The following is a 25,775-nucleotide window of genomic DNA, read 5'->3' on the forward strand; positions in this document are numbered from 1 at the left end:
CTATTATTTGCTGCTTTCACTCAATTCACATGTCTATGAAGGTGAACTTGTCGTTTAATTGATGTAAGAATTTGTAATAGCTTGCAATATTGTGTCATGATCATCTGTGAGACTGGATTCGTATGTAGTTACGGCAATTTGCTGCTACCCATCGTAGTTGTTTCTTGGTATTACAAACTGTATGAGGACACAGAAACATGTGCATACTGTATGTTTAAGTACATGTAGAATTGTCAATTTTTACTTACAGTTTGCTTACAACATTTAAACAGTCAGTCCGCAGCGCGAGCGAAAACGCACGTATTTATTCAAGTCGTATGCACGGCTGAGCGGTGCTTGCATACGTAATGAGCAGATACATGGTCATGAATAAATCCGTGTAGAACGAGTATTTCTTGTCAGTCTTCGACACTTTTGATATCGACTGAAAGAGAAAACATTAGCAAATATGCTCATGATCAAAATAAAACGGAAAAGAAGAATATAGAATATCAAAACCTCTCTCGAATTCGGTATTGTATTCAAAAATATTCCTTCACGTTTGACGCCAAAAAACTAACCTGAAATCTTTCATGCCCCTCTAAAATATGGTGAAGACTATGTCCATTAAAGTATATAGTATCACAATAACGGCAAGTTTTCTCATCTTCATTTCAATACGGGTCAGGAACTAGCAAAATTCAGAGACATGTCTAGCGTCGAGTTTAAAAAGATTATCCTCGCGTTCGCACCGGAATTCCGGGTCTGTGATTGGTCGAAATCTGTCGCAAGACGCGGCGTGTCGCATTGCGTAGTATCCATTGGCTGCTGACTCAATGCTGTGAGTTCAAAAACTATGTACTGGTATCAGATAAAAGTGTCATTGATATGAGTAATACTAATAGCTGAATAGTGTACAATTGAGTTGGAGGTAATTTGAAAATGAAAGCCTATATTAGTTTCATGAAATCCATGATTTTTTTTAAATGTTAGGTTCCAGATTGTGATCAAATTTTCACTCTCTATACAAAACTTGAACTTTACACAGAAACCAATGATGTGTATGTGAGTGTGCACTTACAGTGACCCTGAACAATGGACCTGGATACCACCTGTCCCGAGCTCTGCTGCAAGGCACATGAATGCTTTATCAATTATTCATGTAGATTTCCCTGAGCACTGCTAGTCTGAATTCTTGACACAGGAGGCGTTTTCACATCAGACCTATGTTTCGAAATAGCGCGCTATTTTCTCACTTGGGAAATTAAAAGATATCTCGAGCTTGGATTTTTATCGGGCTGATGTAAAAACGCCTAGGGTGAAATGCATGCACATGAAAGAAGTAAGAACATGTTTTCATGTGCTTGCACACACCACATTTCAGAATGAACAAAGACTAGCTGCGATAGTGGAATTCCTCATGAAGCATTCCAATCCTGGTCACGGGTACAGCACACTCCACACGTGTTCATTCACTGCCCCACTTCCGGTAAGAAAACATAATTATACCCCCGCCAAACGAAGTTTGAAGGGGGTATATAGGAATCAGCGGACGGTCGGGCGGTCGAGCGGTCGGGCGGTCGGGCGGTCGGTCGGGCGGTCGGTCGGGCGGTCGGTCCGTTGCAAATCTTGCGTCGCGAACTACTTCCTCAGTTTTCAACCGATTCCCATAAAACTTGGCACAGATGTGTGCCTTGGGTTGTAGATGTGCAAGACGTATTTTTTGACAGTACCCAAAAGTACGTGGCTTGTGCCGAAAGGGTGGGTTGGGTGGTGGCGCGTCGCGTTAATGGGAACACCACCCTTCGTCCAAAGCCCCCCCCCCCCCCGGTTTTGCCGAAAGGGTGCGTTGGTACTTTTTCTCATGTAATATTAAAAGACGAGTTTTGAATGTAAAGCTCGATGCGCCAAAAACTGTCTTGTACACACATATTTTCTTCAGTGCACTCTTACAGCTAGCACCGCATGTTGTAAGTGAATGTGTGTGTGTGATGTGCGCGCGCGCACTGATACATGCAGAAAATGTGGTGGGACGGCCGTATGTAGTCATGACATCATGACGTTTAGCAGATGTGAGGCAATCTGATGCTGTGATTGCCTTTCTACGTAGGGAATTCCCCATCTTCACACACACGCACATGATGTACATACAGAATGTGTCACATACACACACAACATTGTGCATGCAGACCATATTCAAGCTTTCTACACACAACACACACCCATACCATAACCACATACCAATCCACGGACGATCTTGACACAATCGCAAGCTACATTGTATAGAGATTTACAAATACGATCTACAATTAATAAGAAACACATTATTCATATTGGATTTCATTTGCGAAAAACATCTTCATACCCATAAAGGTGAGCAATTCCCTCATACACATTACCAAGTTATCAGTATTGATTGAATATGATGGGTAGTCCCACATGTGCAAATTAATGTCTTTATGCTATGCATTCTTTTATGCCTACTGATATAACGAGATATCGGCTATAACGAGGAGAACGATTCGGTCCCGACCATCTCGTTATATGGAGTTTCCCCTGTAGAAGTTTGGAAGCCCCCCATCGAGTCAGAGAAAACAATCAGAATGTGCGATACCAAATAAACTAAAATCAGTCACACTGCTACAAAGTCACATGACCTTTTGCAATCTGAGGTCAGTCTGGAAGAGAAATTAATGTTTTTCTTTGCAAACATACACACCTGAGAAGGATAAAATAAACAAACAAAAAAGTAACTTTCTTCAACTTTTATAACTTTTTTTTTTTATTTCAAACAAGATAAAATCAGTCATACTGCTACCAAGTCACATGACCTTTTGCAAGCAGATATGTCGGTTTGGAAGAGAAACTAAAATGTTTTGCAACATACACACCTGAGGACTATAAAGTTAAAAAAAAAGTAACTTTCTTCCTCAACTTTCACTACTTTTTTTTTTTCAAATGAGCTAAAATCAGTCATACTGCTACAAAGTCACATGACCTTTTGCAAGCTGATGTCAGTTTGGAAGAGAAACTAATGTTTTTCCTTGCAAACATACACACCTGAGAAGCATAAAGTGAACAAAGTAACCTTCTTTCTCAAGTTGTACATTGCTTCTTTTTTTAATTCCAAATAAACTAAGAAGTCACATGAGGTTTCGTAACATGCTAGCCAGGAAGAAAAACTTCTTTTTCTCTGTGAACCAAAAGTCGTGCAAGTATTAACAAAGAAACCCCAAACAAGTTGCTATTTTACACACACAGACGCAAATCTTGTCCAGAAGAAGTATTTTTCACACATAAGTTAAGTGGCAAAATGATCTTATAACATCCAACTTGATCACATTCACATGCTCTTCAAAATGCATACAGGTAAGAACTCAAGGAAATTAAAAACAAAAACTAAATACAAATATTTAAGCACCTAAAATGAACATCTTGCTTTAGGAACACAGCTTGATACAATATAGGCAAGAAAGTTAACAAATAGCATTCAAAAACTGTCTGTTTCTTATCTGATGTTTGATTCAAATACATCACCTTGCACGTACAACATAACCTGATACTGTCCGCTTTTTTTCACACAAAAGTTGTGTTCCCCGTTCTATCGAAATGGAAATACACTGCCACATAATATGAATTTTTGCATTTGCAATGTCATCATCCTTGTTCAATGCGTTTTGTAATGAGATTTGAACACATCATTAATCCTCTTCCTGACAGCTACACATTTCTGAACACTGTACCAGATGTAATCAATTCATGTACTTTTCAGGCACAAAATTCTGAAAATCGTCTGCAACACCCGTTTAGCATTAAGACTGGATTTTCAGCACGGGTAAAATCTGACACAGAATTACTTATGTGATCCCATGGTATGCATGGGAATGTAGACTGAGGCAATACTGTACAAATTACTTTCTGAATGGCAGATGTACCAGTCTAGTACTCCATTTCTTTGTAGTGTATTTTTCAATGCAGTCGCATTTCAATACGCACACACCAATCTGTCATATTTTCTGAAGAAAATAAACACTAGTCGACTCTATATCCAAACAACAACGATAATGGATAACTAAAAATATTCAAATGAATACCATGATACATACTTCTACATCAAGAGAAGCATAACAATTTTATAGGAAAGCGATAACTTTTCTCAGTACAGAAATTGTCTTTGGTTGTTACCTGTACTTAAGGTTTTCGCATCACAAAATGACCTGTCACTATGCATTGATGAAAAAGAAAAACAATACCAATGTTGATTGCCACAGGCAAGGTCTGATAAGCACACCTCTTCTTCAAAGTAAAATACAAGAATGGTAAACCATATACACAGGTACAAATAGTATCTGTCACACACAAAATTTGGCCTTCAAATGAGAAAATGCCCCTCATTTTCAACATCTGATTAAATCATTCACATAGTCCTTCTTAAATGTGGTAGCTTCTATCTGTGATCTTTATCTTGATCAAATCATGTTGTAAACTAAAGAGGCCAGAAAGTGAACTTGTAGAAAAAGGATATCAATGTTGACTGCCACAGACAAGGTCTGATAAGCACACCTCTTCTTCAAAGTAAAATACAAGAATGGTAAACCATATACACAGGTACAAATAGTATCTGTCACACACAAAATTTGGCCTTCAAATGAGAAAATGCCCCTCATTTTCAACATCTGATTAAATCATTCACATAGTCCTTCTTACATGTGGTAGCTTCTATCTGTGATCTTTATCTTGATCAAATCATGTTGTAAACTAAAGAGGCCAGAAAGTGAACTTGTAGAAAAAGGATATCAATGTTGACTGCCACAGACAAGGTCTGATAAGCACACCTCTTCTTCAAAGTAAAATACAAGAATGGTAAACCATATACACAGCGCACAATTAGTATCTGTCACACACAAAATTTGGCCTTCAAATAAGAAAATGCCCCTCAATTTCAACATCTGATTAAATCATTCACATAGTCCTTCTTACATGTGGTAGCTTCTATCTGTGATCTTTATCTTGATCAAATCATGTTGTAAACTAAAGAGGCCAGAAAGCAAACTTGTGGATAAAGGATATCAATGTTGACTGCCACAGACAAGGTCTGATAAGCACACCTCTTCTTCAAAGTAAAATACAAGAATGGTAAACCATATACACAGGTACATTTAGTATCTGTCACACACAAAATTTGGCCTTCAAATGAGAAATTGCCCCTCATTTTCAACATCCGATTAAATCATTCACATAGTCCTTCTTACATGTGGTAGCTTCTATCTGTGATCTTTATCTCGATCAAATCATGTTGTAAACTAAAGAGGCCAGAAAGTAAACTTGTGGAAAAAGGATATCAATGTTGACTGCCACAGACAAGGTCTGATAAGCACACCTCTTTTTCAAAGTAAAATACAAGAATGGTAAATCATATACACAGCGTACAATTAGTATCTGTCACACACACAATTTGGCCTTCAAATGAGAAAATGCCCCTCATTTTCAACATCTGATTAAATCATTCACATAGTCCTTCTTACATGTGGTAGCTTCTATCTGTGATCTTTATCTCGATCAAATCATGTTGTAAACTAAAGAGGCCAGAAAGTAAACTTGTGGAAAAAGGATATCAATGTTGACTGCCACAGACAAGGTCTGATAAGCACACCTCTTCTTCAAAGTAAAATACAAGAATGGTAAACCATATACACAGCGTACAATTAGTATCTGTCACACACAAAATTTGGCCTTCAAATGAGAATATCAATGTTGACTGCCACAGACAAGGTCTGATAAGCACACCTCTTCTTCAAAGTAAAATACAAGAATGGTAAACCATAGTATCTGTCACATATAAAAGCTGTCCTTCAAATGAGAAAAGTTTAATGCCCCTCATTTTCAACATCTGAGTAAATCATTCACACAGTCCTTCTTACATGTGGTAGCTTCTATCTGTGATCTTTATCTCGATCAAATCATGTTGTAAACTAAGGAGGCCAGAAAGTAAACTTGTAGTTATATTATAGCACACAAAAATCTTTCGACACCAATTCCTACCAAGGGATTGTACATTCATGTATTTTTGAAGGCTGGCTATGTACATGTAAGTGTATGAACAAAATGTTGGTGGTATTTGCAAAATTTCCCTCAAGAACAAAAATTTAAGCAAACCTCTCACTTCAGTTTTATTTCTTTTTTCTTTAACTATCAAACAACAATGTCCTTTAGCATACAATCTTGGTCAGATGAGCAGTAGTCTGATTCAATATTTGTATTTAAGATTGTCCTGCAAAGCCTTTTTTGTATTTATTCATCAGATTTACAAACAAATGTCTAAACAGAGGGGGTGACAAAACACAACACTTTTTCTCTATTTTCCCTCTTCTGTTTTATACATTGACTCTTTCACTTGTGCACAAAAAGGGAACAAAAAAGAATACTGTCATAATCTCCATTTCAACATTTACATCTGCTTGCCAGAGTATCTCCCTAATGTAATTTCTTTAAAGCCACATGTATGTTAATGGAAGCCTAGGCCAAAGTTGCGTAGTTTGGTGAGATGCTCTTCACAGAGCTGTTCTTTCACTTCATCATACAGTAAGATGTCCTTTATTTCAGTGATGGGATATCTCCTGCGAACACAATCCATCTTCATATGATAGTATGTAGGCACCAGGGACTGACTTCTTTTCATTTCTCCAGTGTTCTTATCCACCCACTCTCTGAAATCTAGTTTCCTTAGGATAAGGTCCCTTGGGGGAAGATTCATCTGCTCACTGAATTTCTGCATACATCCGTAGCATCTGCTGATAAGTCCAACTTTCCTCGCCACCGTAAAGGGTTGGTGAGTTTGTGGCATTCTTACTACATTCTTGACCTCGCAAGCAGTAGTATTATTTGCTCCCCTCCTTTTTGTTGCTTGTTTCTTTCCACTACCCCGACACTGCTGCTGTAAGGCCTTGTTTACGAGACTTACTGTGGAGGCACGTTTCTTGGCATTGATTGTTACAAGAAAATCAGCTAGTACACCTCTATGCTCGGCTACTGCCAAGCAATGTTCACAAAAGAGTCTCTCATGAAAGCTGAATGACTTGCACTCTCCTCGCAGACAAATTTTGCCATCTCTCCCTTTTGTGTCACAGTGAAGTTTGATATTTCACTGAAACACACTGTTATTTGGGGGTTGTTGGGAGCATGCACAATGTTTCCAGGTGACTGGAGAATTAGTCCAGCTTTATGCCAAACATCTTGTAGCTGTTCTGAAGTGAAGCCACATACTGAGCTCTCATCAGGTCCTATTGACAACTCTGCATGCACTTCAGGTATCAAATGAGCCTGTTGGAGGACTTCCTTGTGTTCTTCTTTTGACATGTTTCTCCATTGTACCGTTATCTTTTGGAGATGCTTGTGCTGATGATCTAGTTTGCGTTCCCCAATACCAAGGACTGCCATTTCTAGCTCCCGGTATTTAGAAACGACGAAGTCCTGAAGACATTTTGCAAGTTCGTCCCAACCTTTCTTTCCAGAGATCCATTAGGATACCATGGCATTTATCGACTCGGCATCATTTGTTGGGAATTGCCTTGGTGGGTCTCCCAAACCTGCCTGGTTGCGCAAGGGCTTCAACATGGACGTTTTCACATCTGCAGATTTGAAGCGACGAAACCAAGTAGAAAACTCAGCTTCTCTACCGGATTCTTCTGTCTCAAGAGCATCCCATTGAGGAGCCCATGCTGCCAATTGCAGTTCGTATTCTTCCTCTGTGCTGCAATCAGCCAATCCTTCATACCTTGTACCGTCTACCTGCTCGCCATATATTGAACGTACAATCCTTCTGGCATTTCTTCTGACACCCAGTTTAGCTAGCTTAGCTTCACAGTTTCTCTTATGATGAAGCATGCAATGATGATGGCTTGAAACCTTGAAGCTCGAGGTGGCTGCTATGCCCTTCTGAAGTGCAATCTCTCCATCTGTCCCATAGAACTGTACGCTTGTGTGCTGAAGACCTTTTGACAACTCGTTCCCAAAGTATCGGTAGGTTTCAAAATCTCTTCTCCCATGAATCAAAATTGCCCCAGGCATCAAGACTGACCTGTCATTGCTCCTGTTAACAAAGTTGTCATGCCGATAAGATGCGATTGTCAAATACATTGGCCCACAATCAAAAGTAGAGTCAAACACCAGAACTTTGCCCTTCTCACAAACGTTTCTCCGCATGTCTTCAGCTTGTTTATCTGTGTACAACACACATCTTGGCATTGATCCACTCCCCTTTTCATGACAAAATTCTACACTCTTCACAAAATCTCCTTTCAAATTCATCTTTAAAAGCTCAGAAAAATCAGAGCTCTTAGCTTTCACAGAACCATGGCGATACACCTGCTTCCTATCCCTTGGTACAGAGGCAAACGAGTGCAGGTCACTTCCTCCTTCTTTCTCATAATACTCATCAACAACTTTCTGGGCTGAGGAGCAATGTGAAGACTTCAAGTTTTGAAGAAGTTCCTTCTTAGATCTGATATATGGTCGTTCAGAGTGTTTCTCATTACCATGGGGACTGATGATTAGCTCGGTTTTTTCACCTTTCCACTCGTATCTGACCATGCATATTGGGTGCATAGTGCCCTCCTCTGCATCATGCAGCTCATACAGCATTCTTTGAAAGTTAGGAGTGTCCCTGTGCTTATAGTACTTACGAACAAACGTGTATGTTCTACAGCTGCCAATGTCTTCGCTGGGTCCAACATTTCCATCGTTGTTGACTGTAATTCTACATTTGGCCCTACTGGGCTTTTGGTACTTCCCTGTCTCATCACAAGTAATATCTTCTGCAAAACGGAGCTGAGAAGTATCTATCAAGAAGCACAATTCTTGGTCGCAACCAACTTGCACAGAGTTGTTAACTTGCACTGATGGGAACAGCAGTGCCTTTGCTATGCGCTCACTGTCTTTGAAGAAGGTACTCTTTTCTTTGAAGGCATGCCACTTCTGCTTGTACAATAGAGGTCCAACATTGCTGTTGACAGTTCTTGGTTGGAGTGGTGTCTGATGATCTTCCTCGTCTGCTGAATCACTTGAGATAGCAACCTCCTCAAGTTTTGGTCGCTTGAAAGTGTTGGACCGTTCAAAAAAAGCAGTAGACCCAGCTGCAATGAAGACGTCATCTGGATATCTGAAGAAAGAAAAGTATAAAATAAATACTCTTTAATTCAAACATAATATATATACTATTACAGTAGAACTTGTTACTGAAGTCGATGTCGATGTAGGGCAATTTGTCAATCAGTTGCAAAGAACTTGTTACTGGTTGTAATTGATTGAACCCACATGCTGACTACAAAAATCAGTTGTGCATATTACACGTCAAGAGTACACGCAAATACTTTTTATTAAGTAAATGTCTGGCACATTTGATTTCTGTTGTCATTGAATGCACACGCTGAAAATTGTGCAGTCATTTAATAAACTTAAATGAACTTGGCAACTTTGACTGCAAGTACGTGTATTGCATGTATGGCAGCATTATTCCATAGAAGGTATGGAGCATTGCATTTCTCCTCTGTATCACACCACTAAAGGTTGCATTTGGAGTGTGAAGGTATGTCACATTTGGATAAAATTTATGCTACCAAATATTTTTTTTTTTGGGGGGGGGGGTGGTGTAGAGGAGGAGCCTTTCATTTTTTCATCTATTGTAAAATACACATACTATTCTGTCACATAAAATTCAGTTATGTTCATCAACTACCAACCAGTAGGTCCATTATGGGTGCAGACATTTCAGTACATTGCACGGCTTGGACATCAGAGGCTACTTATCATTTGCTGATTCTCATGAACTGTTTCAATGAGCACCACCGTGACCTTCAAAAATGGCCATTTTATACATTAAATCTAGCAATTTAGACATCACCCGCTTTGAAAACAATATCCCCCCTCAATGGCTTTTGAGCCTTCCCTTATCTATTAGATGACAACAAGCTGCCCCTAATTACAGATGCTAGTCTGTCGCAACGGTGCTCAAAGCACCAGTTCACTTATTCTCTCATTAACATTTCAAAATGGTCCCCCCCCCCAACGAGCGCTGCAAACATACACGGATCCACATCATATTTTCTTAGGTTTTTAACACCTGATGTAATTAAACTAAAATAGCCATGTTTTTCTTCTTTCTTTTCAACATCAGTTTTTAGTGACAATCTCAGCAGCAGTTCTACAGACACATGTATTGTCCAATAGTTGTGACTTGTAGACAGCTCAGGCTTTTTCTATCACATCTATAGCAGCGCTGTTACATGTTATACGTCATCCCTGCCAATAATTTAAATTTAATGTGGTCACATGTGGTTGAGGTGACAAAACTGTACATATTTTATCAAACTCATTTGAAAATCAGCAAATACACGACATGATCATCAGGCACAGAGAGTCTCACTTCGCCAACTTACTCTTCATGAACAGTGACCCCAGATGCCCCCTCTTCTTCCTCAGAAGAGATGACTATTACCCTGAAATAGAATAAAAAGAAAGAAAATAAAATGATTCCAGTTTACTGGAGGAAAATCAAGGTAAATAGATGAAACCTTTGGCTCATCTTTCTAAAAAGTAGAAATTTAAGGTTTCCACTTCAACAGTACATTATAACATACATGTGGTCATGTGTCATAAGTTGGCCCCCTTCTGCATTACAAGGTGATAGCAAAAGTATACACTTCCAGATAGGAAAAAAAGTAACGCACTATGATGGGGGACATGCCCGAGTACATGTATCCCCTGAACCCGTTACACATCCCCCATTCGGATACATTTTGTGACTGCAGCAGGGAGTCCCTAAAATTTGATTTTTCACATCATGTTTTACTGCAACTAAGTGCCAAGTTTCGTAATCTGGTAAAAGCTGGTTCTAGAATATTTCCACCAAAAAAAAATGTTGCCATGGTAACAAAGACTCTACCCATACCAAAAACAATAGGTGTCTTTGCATTACCATAATGCACCTTTATACTAAGTTTGAAAATGATCCGAGAAGAACTGCAGCCAGTAGAGTGCTCTCAAGAAAATCTTTACTATTTTCACAAAAGTGCTACCATGGAAGCGATGACCCCGCCCACACCAAAAACGATAGGCTTCTTTACTTTACCTTCTAATATCACTTCTTTGTGCCAAATTTCAAGACAATCAGGGTAAAAACAGCAGAAGTTACAGGTTCTGGGACATTCCAGAAAAAAAAAAAACTAGAAATATCACTTAAAAGGTGATTAATACCCCCGCCCCGTGACGACAGTCTTACCCAAGGAATAAGCTTTCCTTGATCTTCTGCCATTTAAATGCCGTTACCAAGGCAACGCAGCTTCCGACACGTCCGAAAAATATGTCTTGCACATCTTCCCACCAAGACTATTGTGTGTGCCGCATTTCATAAGCTTTTGTCAAAAACTGAGGAAGTAGTTCAATCCACAAGATCTTTCCTTGATCTTCCGCCATTAATATGCCATTACCATGGCAACGCAGCTTCCGACACGTCCAAAAAATATGTCTTGCACATCTTCCCACCAAGACCAATGTGTGTGCCACATTTCATGAGCTTCAGTCGAATACAGAAGAAGTAGTTCAATCCGCAAGATCTTTCCTTGATCTTCTGCCATTTATATGCCGTTACCATGGCAACGCAGCTTCCGACACGTCCGAAAAATATGTCTTCCACATCTTCCCACCAAGATCAAGGTGTGTGCCACATTTCATAAGGGCAATTCCACAGTTAGTAACGTTACATTTGAACAAATTTAGATATTTGTTTTTACTACAAAATTACCATTTATTCATTTCAAGTCAAAATTATGTCAAAAACATATTCATCCTCCCCATGTTTATGATACAGAAAAGAATGAATACAATCCAAGAAATATTGGAATTGCTATGGCAACTTAAAGGGCTGGTTAGTAACGTTACGAAAAAAGGACATGCCAAAAAAATCAATGTCTTGTAACAAAAAGTGTGCAAAAATTCAAGTTACTTCAAACAAAGTGTTGCATTAATTTCAATTATTGCATCATGACAAATGTTCATGCAAATTTTTTTAGCAGTTCGACCGAAGATTTTTTAGCTAGACCCCCAAAAGCATGGTTGGTAACGTTACGGTTAGTAACGTTACATTTGTCCGGAGTAATTCCGCAGGTCATTTCACCCTTTTGTAATTGACAAAATGTCACATGACTTCTGGAGTATTTAAATGTATTCATCCTTTACCCTTTAGCAAAGCTTGGAGGAAAAAATTTCAAAGGAACCTACTGTAATTTGCATTTAAGTAAATTTCAGCATCCCCAGTCCCACATGTATATTTTAGATGATGGTTTTAGATCTCGCAAAATCAATAAATACGAAAAATAAAATCTGAATTTGAAAGACCTTAATGATTGATGAACATCCATGGCATTAGTTGATACCTAAATCAAGGAGTAAGATAAAGAGGTACATTTCTTTTATCCATGTCATGTCCACCTAACTGCGGAATTGCCCATAAGCTTTGGTCCAAAAACTGAGGAAGTAGTTAAATCCGCAAGATCTTTCCTTGATCTTCTGCCATTAATATGCCGTTACCATGGCAACATACTTTCGGGTACTGTCAAAAAATGCGTCTTGCACATCTACAACCAAAGGCACACATCTGTACCAAGTTTCATGCAAATTGGGCAAAAACTGAGGAAGTAGTTTGCAACACAAAATTTTCCATCATTTTGGCTCATAATATGTGAGCCGTTACCATGGCAACATATTTTTTGTCACTGTCAAGAAATGTGTCATGCTGACCTATATCCTAAGACAAACATTCAATATGAATTCCATGAGAATTGGAAGAACACTGATGAAGCAGTTTTGCCATGAAGCATTTTGCCCTATATTTTACCAATAACATGTCGTTACCATGGCAACGCACTTTTTGCCACTGCGGAAATATGTGTCTTGCACATTAACATATTCAGATGAACATCTGTACCTAATTTCATAAAAATTGATCAAAAACTGTGGGAGGAGTTCGCGACGCAAGATTTGTACCCATTTTTACCCATAATATACCGTTACCATGGCAACGTACTTTTGGGTACTGTCAAAAAATACGTCTTGCACATCTACAACCCAAGGCACACATCTGTGCCAAGTTTTATGGGAATCGGTTGAAAACTGAGGAAGTAGTTCGCGACGCAAGGTTTGCAACGGACCGACCGCCCGACCGTCCGCTGATTCCTATATACCCCCTTCAAACTTCGTTTGGCGGGGGTATAAAAAAAAAAAACATGGTTACCATGGCAACAATGACTACGCCTACATAAAAAATGATAGGCTTCTTCGTCTTACCATTATGCCCCTTCATGCCACATTTGAAGATGATCCAAGAAGAGCTGCGGTCGGTATAGAGATTTGTGTTATCTTACTGGTTTCATCAGAACTTTTTCTGATGCCCTTCTTTGGCAATAAAAAATGGTGTACTTTCGGAAAACTGATTTAGATCCTTACGGTGAATAACTGTCTAGGGTTTATGATCGTGTATTAATGAAAAAATCTCAAAACATAGGCAAAAATTCAAAAATATACAAGAGTAGGTGTATATTAAGTGTTACATTAGTTATTGGGTGATAAACAGTAAAGAAAAGTAAAATGGCTTTAATTTGATGCCTAATTTGTAGTCATTTGCCAAATTTTGACAGAAATCTCAACATTCTTCCAGAAATAGCACTAAAATGTGCATTTTCCCATTGACTTCGGGCAGGTGGCACCCCTGGTCTTCTAACTTTAGAATATTATAACTCCAGTTCTATATATCCTACTTCAGTGAAATGTTACAGGCAAATGGCATGGTAATACAGCTTCAAAATGATACAAAATTTGTTTGAATAGCTGTAATAGTTTTGAAGAAAATCCAAAAAGTGCAAGAGCACCATCATATTGGGGGGGACCAGTTCATGACACATGACCACATATGTGCCAGGTTTGAAGTTCTTACTCCAACCATTCTTAAGTTATTGAAAGTACAGTGTATGGTCAGGTACATAATGACCCCTTTGCCCTTTGACCTCATGACCCCATGATTTCATCACATGATTGTCACCTTTAATACCAAGGAAACACTTGCTACTTTTGAAGCTCTATATCTCAAATGACTCTTTTTTATTGCAAGTATGGTGTATTTTCAGGTATATTACGACTATGACTTGACCTTAACCTCCTAACCCCATGATCTCATCACATCGTCTCCTCACCGCAACTGCTATGTTTGAAGCCCTTATCTCAAACAGTTAATAATATATCACAAGTACGGTGTATTTCCAAGTACATAAGGACAAGTAAAATTGATTAATAGTTTCTCGTCCTGATTTTTTGAAAATGAGGAGGGGGTTCCATGTTATTTGATGGGTCAATCTCATCACATTTTTCACAAATTTAATTTCATTTGTACATGCACTACAGAGGCTCAAAACAAGGTGTGTAATTGCATCATATTAAAGGTTTTGGTTTTTCATTGTCTATATGTCCTCATATACTTATTTACATAATTTCAGAACAGAAATATCATATAATAAAAAAAAATTGAGGCGGCCATTAAAAAAAAAAAAAAAAACGGAGGAGGGGACAAGAAGCCAGAAATCATTCTTATTTGGCCTATTGACTTCTGTGAACTTTGAACTCTTGAAAGTATGTAACTTGCAAGGTTGGATGTTACTTAAGTTATCTCGAGGTTACACATGTATACCTCGTCATCTCGTCATCAATATGATGCCATGCTTCACACCCATAGAAGCTCTTCAATTCTGTGTTTCTTTTGAATCAATATTTTGTTTGCTTGTCTTTGATAAATGCTAAAAATGAGAATTTTTAATACCCACTGTCATACTGTATTCATTTATGGCACTGCCAGTTAGTATCAGACTATGTGGCAGGGCTGTCAACATGGTGAAAGTGGAGAATGGAAAGCTTAACTGAAAAGTTTACAGTAAAGACTCTACCATTGCACTGACAAAAACAAAACTTACTCGGTTGCCATGGTAGTGATGGTATCACTGATATCACTGGTGTGCTCTGGTATCACTGGTATGCTCTAATGAACTCAATCTGCCTCGGTCATGCATTCCTGTTGAAGAATCTAAAAAAAAAAATGAAATAAAAAAATAAACAATGACAAGTCTAAGAGAAAGTATTTGAATTACGACTGTGATAATTTTGCTAGCTTTTACTGGCAACTTAAGCGATGGCAGAATGTAATTGCTGTGTCTTACACACTGCCATTGGAGTGTAGAGCGGGTATATGACGTAATAAATCATCGTTTTTTGGTGAGTTTGGTTAGAGCATGAAGAGTGGTGTATAAGTCATAGCATTTGATGAAACAGAAATTGAAAACACTGCATCAGATGAGACTGTCACTGTCACTGCTGTCGATCTGATCTGGAGAATTTGATGAGGCAAACCGTGTGCATTTATGGTGTAACATAGTCATTATATATTCAGATTTGTACTGTAGGCTTTCATAAATAGTATTATGGTAATGTGACCATATTTCACGCGTGTCCTATTTTAAGTTCGCACACAGGGCAATATATCTCAAAAACTAGAAAGAATTTCGAAAATCTGATAGCACCAATTGATAGAGGGACCTCAAATTACCTAGGGTAGGGACAAAATTTTCTTTGAAATTGGGTGAGAAATTGTGAAGATATTGACAAAAAATTGGCAAATTTGCTGTTGAAGTGTTGCCCTTGACCTTTGACCCCTGATCTTTGACCCATGAACCCTAAATTCTCTAGATAACCACTGCCAGTCAACTATGTTCCATGAAGATTGTAGATACCTTGAACAATTTCTAAGTTACGGAGAAAAAAGTGAAGTTTTACTATTTTTACTTGACCTTTGACTGCAAACTTTCACCAGAGAATCTTAATTGAGTAATGCATGTATACACTAAGTTTTAAGAAAATATCTTCAGGCATTGCATAGATATGGTGGAAATAGTGAAATTTTACGTATTTGACCATAACCTTTTGACCTTTGACCTTCAGCATGTGCACCCAAAAGTTGATAGGCACACCTTCACCCCCTGATACACATACATGCCAATGGGGGGTGTTTCACAAAGCCGTTCTTAAGTTAAAGAAGGACTTAAGTGCGACTGGTGATCAGTTCTTGTGCTGAATTATTGAGAATCTAATAGGTAGACCGGTCTATATACAGCACACAAGGACTGATTACCAGTCGCACTTAAGTCCTTCTTAACTTTAAGAACGGCTTTGTGAAACACCCCCCAAGTTTGATTAGGATACCTCAAAAGGTTTTTTAGTTTACGCTGTCCACAAAATTCATTACGGACAGAAGCACGGACGGACGGACGGACGGAAGGACGGACAGACAACCCGAAAACATAATGCCTCCGGCACCACTTCGCGGCGACGGCGGAGGCATAAAAATAAGAAATATCTTTCTGTACTATAAAACTTAGGTGTTAATGAAGTCACACACACCCACACCTATGTCATGTGCCTCAATTTTACGTATAGACCTAGTACTAGTAGAACCTATGACCGTTATACCACACTACATAATATGTACACCACAGTTTACAGCGGTAAGGTTTCGAGTACTAACAAATTGAGTCTAGATTACTCCCTCCCTGCACGTAGGTCCTACAGCTTGAGTGAGCATGACAGTACAAGCAGAAAATACAATAATATCCGGAGTACTTACTGAACTCACCAGGAAGATGAATAAATAAAGAGAGTTATATGTATATCGCATCGAAAGTGGAGGTACAATAAGCCATTCTGCTCTGTTGACCGTCACGGCAGCAGCACCAACTAGCACGTACCATGCAGGCAAATATGCATGCATCATCGAATCACGATATCGTCGCGCGCGCGCCAGTTGCATGTGCAACTTTACTGATAGTTTCGTAAATGTGATTTTTTTTTAAAATTTTGTATGTAATATGAAATTTTACTGGAGAAAAAAATTCGTATCAATTCTGTAGTTTTTTTTTTTTCAGATGAGAAAATAACTTAACAACTTTTTGAAAAGACGTTCAATAAAAAAAAAAAAATATTTGAAAACCTTGGCCACCTTATCACAACGCGTATAATTGGTGAAACGCCCCCCGGTTGTGTCGTTTGGTAGCGTTATCTGAACTAACGCGCCTAACGCTCCCAACGCACCCTTTCGGCAAAACCGGGGGGGGGGGGGGGGCTTTGGACGAAGGGTGGTGTTCCCATTAACGCGACGCGCCACCACCCAACCCACCCTTTCGGCACAAGCCAAAGTACGTTGCCATGGTAACAGCATATTATGGGCAAAAATGGGTACAAATCTTGCGTCCCGAACTCCTCCCACAGTTTTTGATCAATTTTTATGAAATTAGGTACAGATGTTCATCTGAATATGTTAATGTGCAAGACACATATTTCCGCAGTGGCAAAAAGTGCGTTGCCATGGTAACGGCATGTTATTGGTAAAATATAGGGCAAAATGCTTCATGGCAAAACTGCTTCATCAGTGTTCTTCCAATTCTCATGGAATTCATATTGAATGTTTGTCTTAGGATATAGGTCAGCATGACACATTTCTTGACAGTGACAAAAAGTATGTTGCCATGGTAACAGCTCACATATTATGAGCCAAAATGATGGAAAATTTTGTGTTGCAAACTACTTCCTCAGTTTTTGCCCAATTTCCATGAAACTTGGTACAGATGTGTGCCTTTGGTTGTAGATGTGCAAGACGCATTTTTTGACAGTACCCGAAAGTACGTTGCCATGGTAATGGCATATTAATGGCAGAAGATCAAGGAAAGATCTTGCGGATTTAACTACTTCCTCAGTTTTTTGACCAAAGCTTATGAAATGTGGCACACACCTTGATCTTGGTGGGAAGATGTGGAAGACATATTTTTCGGACGTGTCGGAAGCTGCGTTGCCATGGTAACGGCATATAAATGGCAGAAGATCAAGGAAAGATCTTGCGGATTGAACTGCTTCCTTTGTATTCGACTGAAGCTCATGAAATGTGGCACACACATTGGTCTTGGTGGGAAGATGTGCAAGACATATTTTTTGGACGTGTCGGAAGCTGCGTTGCCATGGTAATGGCATATTAATGGCGGAAGATCAAGGAAAGATCTTGTGGATTGAACTACTTCCTCAGTTTTTGACAAAAGCTTATGAAATGCGGCACACACAATAGTCTTGGTGGGAAGATGTGCAAGACATATTTTTCGGACGTGTCGGAAGCTGCGTTGCCATGGTAACGGCATTTAAATGGCAGAAGATCAAGGAAAGATCATTCCTTGGGTAAGACTGTCGTCACGGGGCGGGGGTATTAATCACCTTAAGTGATATTTTGCCTTGTTTTCAACAGGAAAATTCACAACCTTAAAAATGGTGCCCCTCTTCGTTTTTTAATTGATCATACTCGCTCAAGTTTCACGATTGTGAAATCGAAGAAATTACGGAGGTCTATTTTCAATACCAGTCAGGAACTAGCAAAACATCAAACTGTGATCCGAAAGCTTCTTGAACACTGGCAAAATAATCGTTTACTTTGATGCTAAAATGGACTACTATATTGAGATCAAAAATAGGGAAATTAGGTATCAAATTAATGAGCATAATCAGCTCTATAACCTACCCAATCATCCTGGGTCAAACAATGCACTGCGAAAGCTATGAAAGCTGTTATTGCGACCTCTGCAAAAACTCTCACAAAGTACCTCGAAATCTCGTCAGTCTCAAGGGCACAAACTGCGCAAACGTGACTCTGAATAAAATTGTCGTTCGTACCTCATTATCGCACGCGCTGCGGACTGACTGTAAAGCAGTTGGACAATTTGTATGATATCTGAATGACTTATTAACTTTCATTTTCATGTAGCAATTACAAGATGACTTGATATTGGAGGAAATTGTAAACATTGCCTGATTTTGTCTCCTCATACAGGTCTCTGGATTTGGTGCTCCATCACTCAGAAGGGTGTGTCCATCTTATTGTATGCATTAGGTCAAAGTAAAAATCATCATTTTCTGCATAGTATCCGCATACATACAGGCCCTACAACACATCGTTGGCCCTTAGCCATACGAATTGTGCAGCATATTTCAGTTGCAGGCTGTGCTGATTTGGTTCTAACACTGTGTTCTTCATTCTTCATTCTTTATTCTTTCTTCATTCTTTATTTATTGGTCTTTGTCAGACATAGAAATTTAGCTTCCACTGGCATTACATTGCAACATTGTTACAGTAGAGTGCAGTGTAATTCTTATAAACTTTGTTTGATAGAGTTGTGTGTATGCGTAAGAGCCATAGTCGTTCAAGAGTGGTTTAAAAATTGTGGTGCTGTTGATACATAAAAGAAAGGAGGTTCTAGAAATAAAACATTTGATGATAGGTTGCAAAACTGAATGGAACCAGCACTCAAAAACCTGTTTACAAAAGATGGCATCAAGGCTGTACAGCTGATGAAGAAGAATATAGTCTTGGTGCTGTAGATCTAGTGTGATTTGAGACATGATCTTGTATTACTTTCTTTCCGTAATATACGCAACCGTTTCGCTGTTCAGAAGTCGCAGGACATCTGGCTGGGGAACTTTCTCTTCAATGTTTAACTCTATCTGCGCTAGGGACTTTGGACAGAGTATGTTTTTTTATTTATTTACAGAGATGGTAGTTCGTTAAATTGACAGGTTGATATTGATTTTCAATTTTGGTTTGTTGTCAGTTTGGATACGTGATTACACAATCACCATTGTCCTCTAAACTGAATGTATTAAGATGCTCATAATCGGATGGTACGTGGTGGTGATGACGGAACCAAAGAAAGGCTTCCATTCACAGTACATTAAAGCGAATATCATGCTATACCTGCAATGATTAGTGCCTGAGAATTCTTAATGTCAGAAACAGCGACTAAATCAAATAACATACGTGTAATAGAATTACAGTAATATTTATCAAGCTTGTTCCATTTCACAAATTTTTAATTCAGTAACTCTTGAAATCTGTGTATTAGTATTCTGCACAAAATTAATCATTTTGATGAATTCAAGATTACGGATTATGTGTAATTCTCAACCTTAAATTTAAAGCAGTTGGACAACTTCTGAGATATCGTAATGTCTGATCACTTTCATTTTGATGTAGTATGTACTGTAATTATTAGATGGCTTGCAATTGGAGAAAATTTACAACATTATCTTATTTTGTCTCCCAATGCAGGTGTCTGGATCTGGTGCTCCATCACCCAGAAGGGTGTGTTCATCTTATCATTGTATACATTGAGCCAAAGTGAACTTCATCATTCATCCCTTTTCCTAATCTCAGAGAGATCCTGCTCTCAGAAGAGAATGAACCTCACCCAGAAGGGTGTGTATTTTTCCATTTTCCATTTCACCTTCATCCAGACGAAACCGAACTGAAAGACAGACCGTCTTTCGAAAAGCCTATCTGAACCAAAGACAAACCGTCTTTCTAAAAGCCTATCTGAACCAAAGACAAACCGTCTTTTGAAAAACTTATCTGAACGAAAGACAGACCGTCTTTCTAAAAGCCTATCTGAACCAAAGACAAACCGTCTTTCTAAAAGCCTATCTGAAACAAAGACAAACCGTCTTTTGAAAAACTTATCTGAACGAAAGACAGACCGTCTTTCTAAAAGCCTATCCGAACCAAAGACAAACCGTCTTTCTAAAAGCCTATCTGAACCAAAGACAAACCGTCTTTTGAAAAACTTATCTGAACGAAAGACAGACCGTCTTTCTAAAAGCCTATCTGAACCAAAGACAAACCGTCTTTCTAAAAGCCTATCTGAACCAAAGACAAACCGTCTTTTGAAAAACTTATCTGAACGAAAGACAGACCGTCTTTCTAAAAGCCTATCTGAACCAAAGACAAACCGTCTTTCTAAAAGCCTATCTGAACCAAAGACAAACCGTCTTTTGAAAAACTTATCTGAACGAAAGACAGACCGTCTTTCTAAAAGCCTATCTGAACCAAAGACAAACCGTCTTTTGAAAAACTTATCTGAACGAAAGACAGACCGTCTTTTGACAAATCTACGTGAAGTAAAGACAAAGCATCTTGAAAAATCTACGTGAAAGCAAAGATAGAGCGTCTTGAAAAATCTATGTAAAGCAAAGAGAAAGCGTCTTGAAAATTCTACATAAAGCAAAGACAAACCGTCTTGACAATTCTTCGTAAAAGTATTCTTAAAGTTATTTTCTGATCTTGCTCTGTTATTCTAAAACTAAATCTTTGAATTAAATTTTTCTTTCAATTTTGCTTGCTATTACTGACACTCAATCTTATAACTTGTTTCTTTTTCTGAATTTTAAGAATCTTATCTTTGTTCCTTTAGTTGAATCTTTTGATCCTGTTCTTTCTCACTAAACACTTAATTTTGTGATATTCCTCTATCTTAAACTAAACTGAATTTGCCATCTTGCTCTTTGTTGCTCAGTCTGAGTTTTGTGATTGTGCCATCTTATTGACATTGACATTCTTATTTCCCTCTGTGCTGCTGAAACTGCATCTGGTGATCTTGCTGTGTCTTTGAATGTGTCTGACGTGTTCTTGAAAAAGAGATAAAATAGAGTAATATAGAAGTGCATGATTAGTGATATTAGAGTGAATGTGATTGAATGTGTTTTTGTGTATTGAAATATCACATGAAAAACACTAAGCTAGGATTTGGATGTAACATTTGAAAACAGCTGTATTGAATTAAATTGATTTCCTCTAAATCTGATATATGAGTTTGATCTGAATCTGACAGTAACCAAATCCTGTGCTGTCAGGACGATTACTTGACATTGACGCTTTATTTGCATAATACTTGAAGACAAAACTGTCTGGAAGTGAAATACACCCACACTAAAACTAAAAACTGTCTTGAATCTTTAAAATGAGATATAAAATACACTGTACTGAATTTGTATTCCTCAATTGTTTTACTTTGAGCTTGATCATCCATACAGGTTTGATAGGCCTGTTGTTTATACAATTAAACTTTTGAGCTCATTTAGGTTGAATTAGCCGATAAAGAATGAAATAAATAAGTATTCTGAAGTCGTGTAAGTTTTGAAGGTGAATAAAAGGTCAGCTCACTTAAGTGGAAAGTACAGAAGCAGTATTAATCGTGTTTCGAAAATAGCAGACAGTGTTGATTGCAAGAGTGCCCTCTTGAGAGTTGTTGAGAGAATTAGAATCACCTGACTAGAAGAGCGCCAGCTTGAGGTAGATAAGATAATTATTGTTTGACAAGCAAGACAAATTAGTGACGTGCGTGTGATCGGTTAGCTGTGTGGATCTGGATCGACTGTGAACACATAAACACACAAACACACACACGTGAGTACCGTTTGTTGAGAATAAACCGTAACCTAGACCTCAGAAGAGAATTCTTCTGATTCGGAGAGGGCCAACTGAAGGTTCGAGCAAGTAACAGAAGTACATGTACAGTTAGTCTAGTACAGTGTACGTACACTTTGTGAAAACTAAGAGCGTAGTATATTTGATTTAAAGTTTAGAGACTACCGTGTGGGTACATTCTACACTAAAAACGAGATTCGCTCGCACTGACGGGACGGGACATACACGCACATACACACGGACGGGCACTGTAGTATAATTATAGCGCCATCTAGAGACGTTGACAAGATATTGACGGCGAGTGCCGGACGGGGGATCCCCGAGTGTCGAATGCATAAGTGAGACGCAAAAGAAAGAGTCGCTTTGATTGACAGTTTAGTACGAAGGCACTGTGTTATTATAATCTACCGGCAGAGATCTTGGAGCTGGTATCATTACAAAAGATAATAGGTAAATAAACTAATTTGAAGGAGAACCGATTTTGCCCTGAACTGCATACACACGATCCAGAAGAACATCATACATATTCTCTTTGATTTTGTTAGAATAATTCTAATGTAGATTCTCACATAGCATATTTTATAAAGAGTCTGAAACAGGTAGTCTAAACACATAACATTAGACGAAATATTGACATTGGATTGACCTGTTGGAGTACTGTTCTATTTGTTAACGTCCGATTTCTCGATTAACCAGCTACCACTCCAGTACAGTTTTCTTGAGTGTGCTAAAGATGGACTGCATGAATGAATTCAAAAGTGTTCTGAGTGAAATTCATCAGATATTGGCCAGTTGTACAATGACTGCTGCTGGTAAGGACGAATGTTTGTCGTGTGGGAGTGTCATCGAAGAAAATGAAAACAAATCTACTTGTGAATCATGTCATAGGCACTATCACGTGACCTGTATGGGACTGCAGTTTTCACAGGGAATCTCTGATGTCAGATTGATTTGGATTTGCACTGAATGTGGCCAGAACAATATTGCACACCGTATCTTTGATGCAATCGGTATTCCTTTCCATCCCAATAGATATGAGCCTCTTCAGAGTGATCTTGATGGAGAAGAAGCTGAGATTGATGGTCAGGAATGTCACACATCATCAAAGAATGTCTGGAAACCAAGGTGTACCAGAAAAAAGAAGAGGTATGTGAAGGAAAGGAGAAGAAAAGTTCTCCCACTGAATCAATGCAGAAATGAAATTGAGAGAAATACATCTGAAGTGGAAACAGAAAGTGAAGACTTGAATGATAAGGACTGGGTCACTGTCAAATCAAGGAGAGCAAGAATGCAGAGGAAAAAAAGACAACTGGAGGAGGTTGGTGTGAAGAAAGATGAAGAAGTAGATCATGAACGCTTCAAAAGATCAGTGAATGGTGTAATCCTTGAACCTGGTGTCACATACATTGGCAAGGCAATGGAAGAATACTATGAAAGACGTAGACGTACAAATGGCAAAAAACAAAAATCAGGTGACAAAGGTACAAAGAAAAATAGACTTGAAAATTATGAACACAAGCAGAGTGGGAATATGGCATGTAGACAGTCAAAGGACTATACTGTACAAACATACACTGAAACATTATTGAATGTCTATGCTAAATGTGTGCAGTCAAGACAGACAATGATATTGTACTCTGAGAGAAGTTGGGCTGATGTAGTGAAGAATCAACAAAATCCTACCAATGTTCAAGGTTCTGATTCTTGGACTTGGGTGACAAAACACAAACCACAGATCAACAGAGTACCACCGGTACACAGTGGCGTAACAAGGAGACGACAGTTTAGAACAGACTGTAAACGATGCTGCAGTGTCAAGGGAAAAGTTCTTGTGAATGGCAAATCTCAATCTGAAAATTTCAAAGAAAAATCAGGCTCAAATCAAAAAGGGAAATTTGACAATGAATGTAAACAATCAAATGGTGATGAGAATATTGATGTTTCTACAGGTGCATGTCCTTTTTTCAGCATGTCAGCAAAGAGACACCAATGAGAGATCAAGAACCCCGTGGTGGAAACAAGAAAGACTGTATCATCAAAACAGAGAGAAAGTCTGGTACTACAAAAGAAACAGATGATGATGGTAACTATGCAAATGTGAATCGTCAAAACTCTTGTCGTAGTGAATTTCCTGATGTTGACAATGGTCACAATGTATGTGACAATCCAATTCCTGAAGATGAAACTAATGCAAGCGGTGAGCCTTGTGAATACCACTGTCATGTGGCCAGCAGTGGATTTCCATATGAGCTCAAACAGAATGATGGTACTCCAGAATTGATGGATACAATTGACTTTAAGACGATTATTGATGAAATTTTAGCCATTATGGGTAGTTGTGCATTAATTACCAGTTCAGAGTTTGAAACATGCTGTGTATGTACAAATCACATTAAAAGGAATGAAAGCTCTGCAACATGTGAGTCATGTAGAAGTCATTATCATGTGACATGTATGGAACTACCCAGTGGGACTAAATTGAATAATAGATTGATTTGGATTTGTTCATTGTGTGGAAATAGCAACAATACCCATGACATCTTCAATCACTTATGCATCCCTTCTCATATTAATAGATTTGAAGTACTTGCACACCAATATGATGAAGAGAGTGGTTATGACATGTCTTTAACAAGCAAAACCAACAAAACCAAATGTGACAGATCAAAGAAGAGGTATGCAAGAAAGATAAAGGAAAGAAATGAGAGTCGAGAAGTCCAAAGTGTGAATGATTTCAAAGAGAGTGACTGTGGTAGAAGTAAAGTTGATCCCGCAGTTCAGAGAAAGCCATCTACAGAGAGACATTTGAACTTAGAAAAAGATGAGTATGATCATAATTGGAGAACTGTGAAATCTAGAAAGACTAAATTGACAGAGAAAAAAAAGGAAAGACTGCGTTCAAAATCTAAGCACTACCATGCAGCAGGTGTAACATATATTGGCAAAACAATGAAAGACTTGTTTGAAAGAAACAAGAATAGAAGTAACATGACTGGCAGCATAACATATGGAAGACAAGACAGAAAAAGTGTTGACAATGGCAAAGAGATCTCAAATTTGAAATGTGAAAGTGTGCAGATGTATGTGGAACCTGTGTTTTCTTTGCAGTGCGTGTCTCAAAAGAGCGCAGAATCAAATCATCGAATAAGCACAGACAATAAAACATATGAAGGCATACAGAAAAAACAGGTAGAAGAAACAATGACTTGGGCTGCTGTTGCAGGCAAATCAGAAAATTCAGCAAGACTTGTAAATTCTGTGAATGCTCATGGAGGTACATTTCCTGTCTTTCAACAGATCAAACCAGTGAAACGTGTTGAAGTACGAGGTGTCTATGGTGGTGGCCATCCAAAGTCACGTCTTCCAAGAAACAAGAAAGGTCAATTTGTTAAACGTAAGAAAACTGCCAGTAAAA

General features: G+C 38.5%; 1 pseudogene; it reads right to left on the minus strand.

Moving 5' to 3' along the window:
- Positions 1-6,484: 6,484 nt before the first annotated feature.
- On the minus strand, positions 6,485-15,001 carry LOC140229756 (uncharacterized; annotated as a pseudogene).
- Between the last annotated feature and the right edge of the window lie 10,774 nt (positions 15,002-25,775).

Source organism: Diadema setosum, chromosome 6, assembly GCF_964275005.1.
Source record: "Diadema setosum chromosome 6, eeDiaSeto1, whole genome shotgun sequence".
NCBI classification, from domain to species: Eukaryota; Metazoa; Echinodermata; class Echinoidea; order Diadematoida; family Diadematidae; genus Diadema; species Diadema setosum.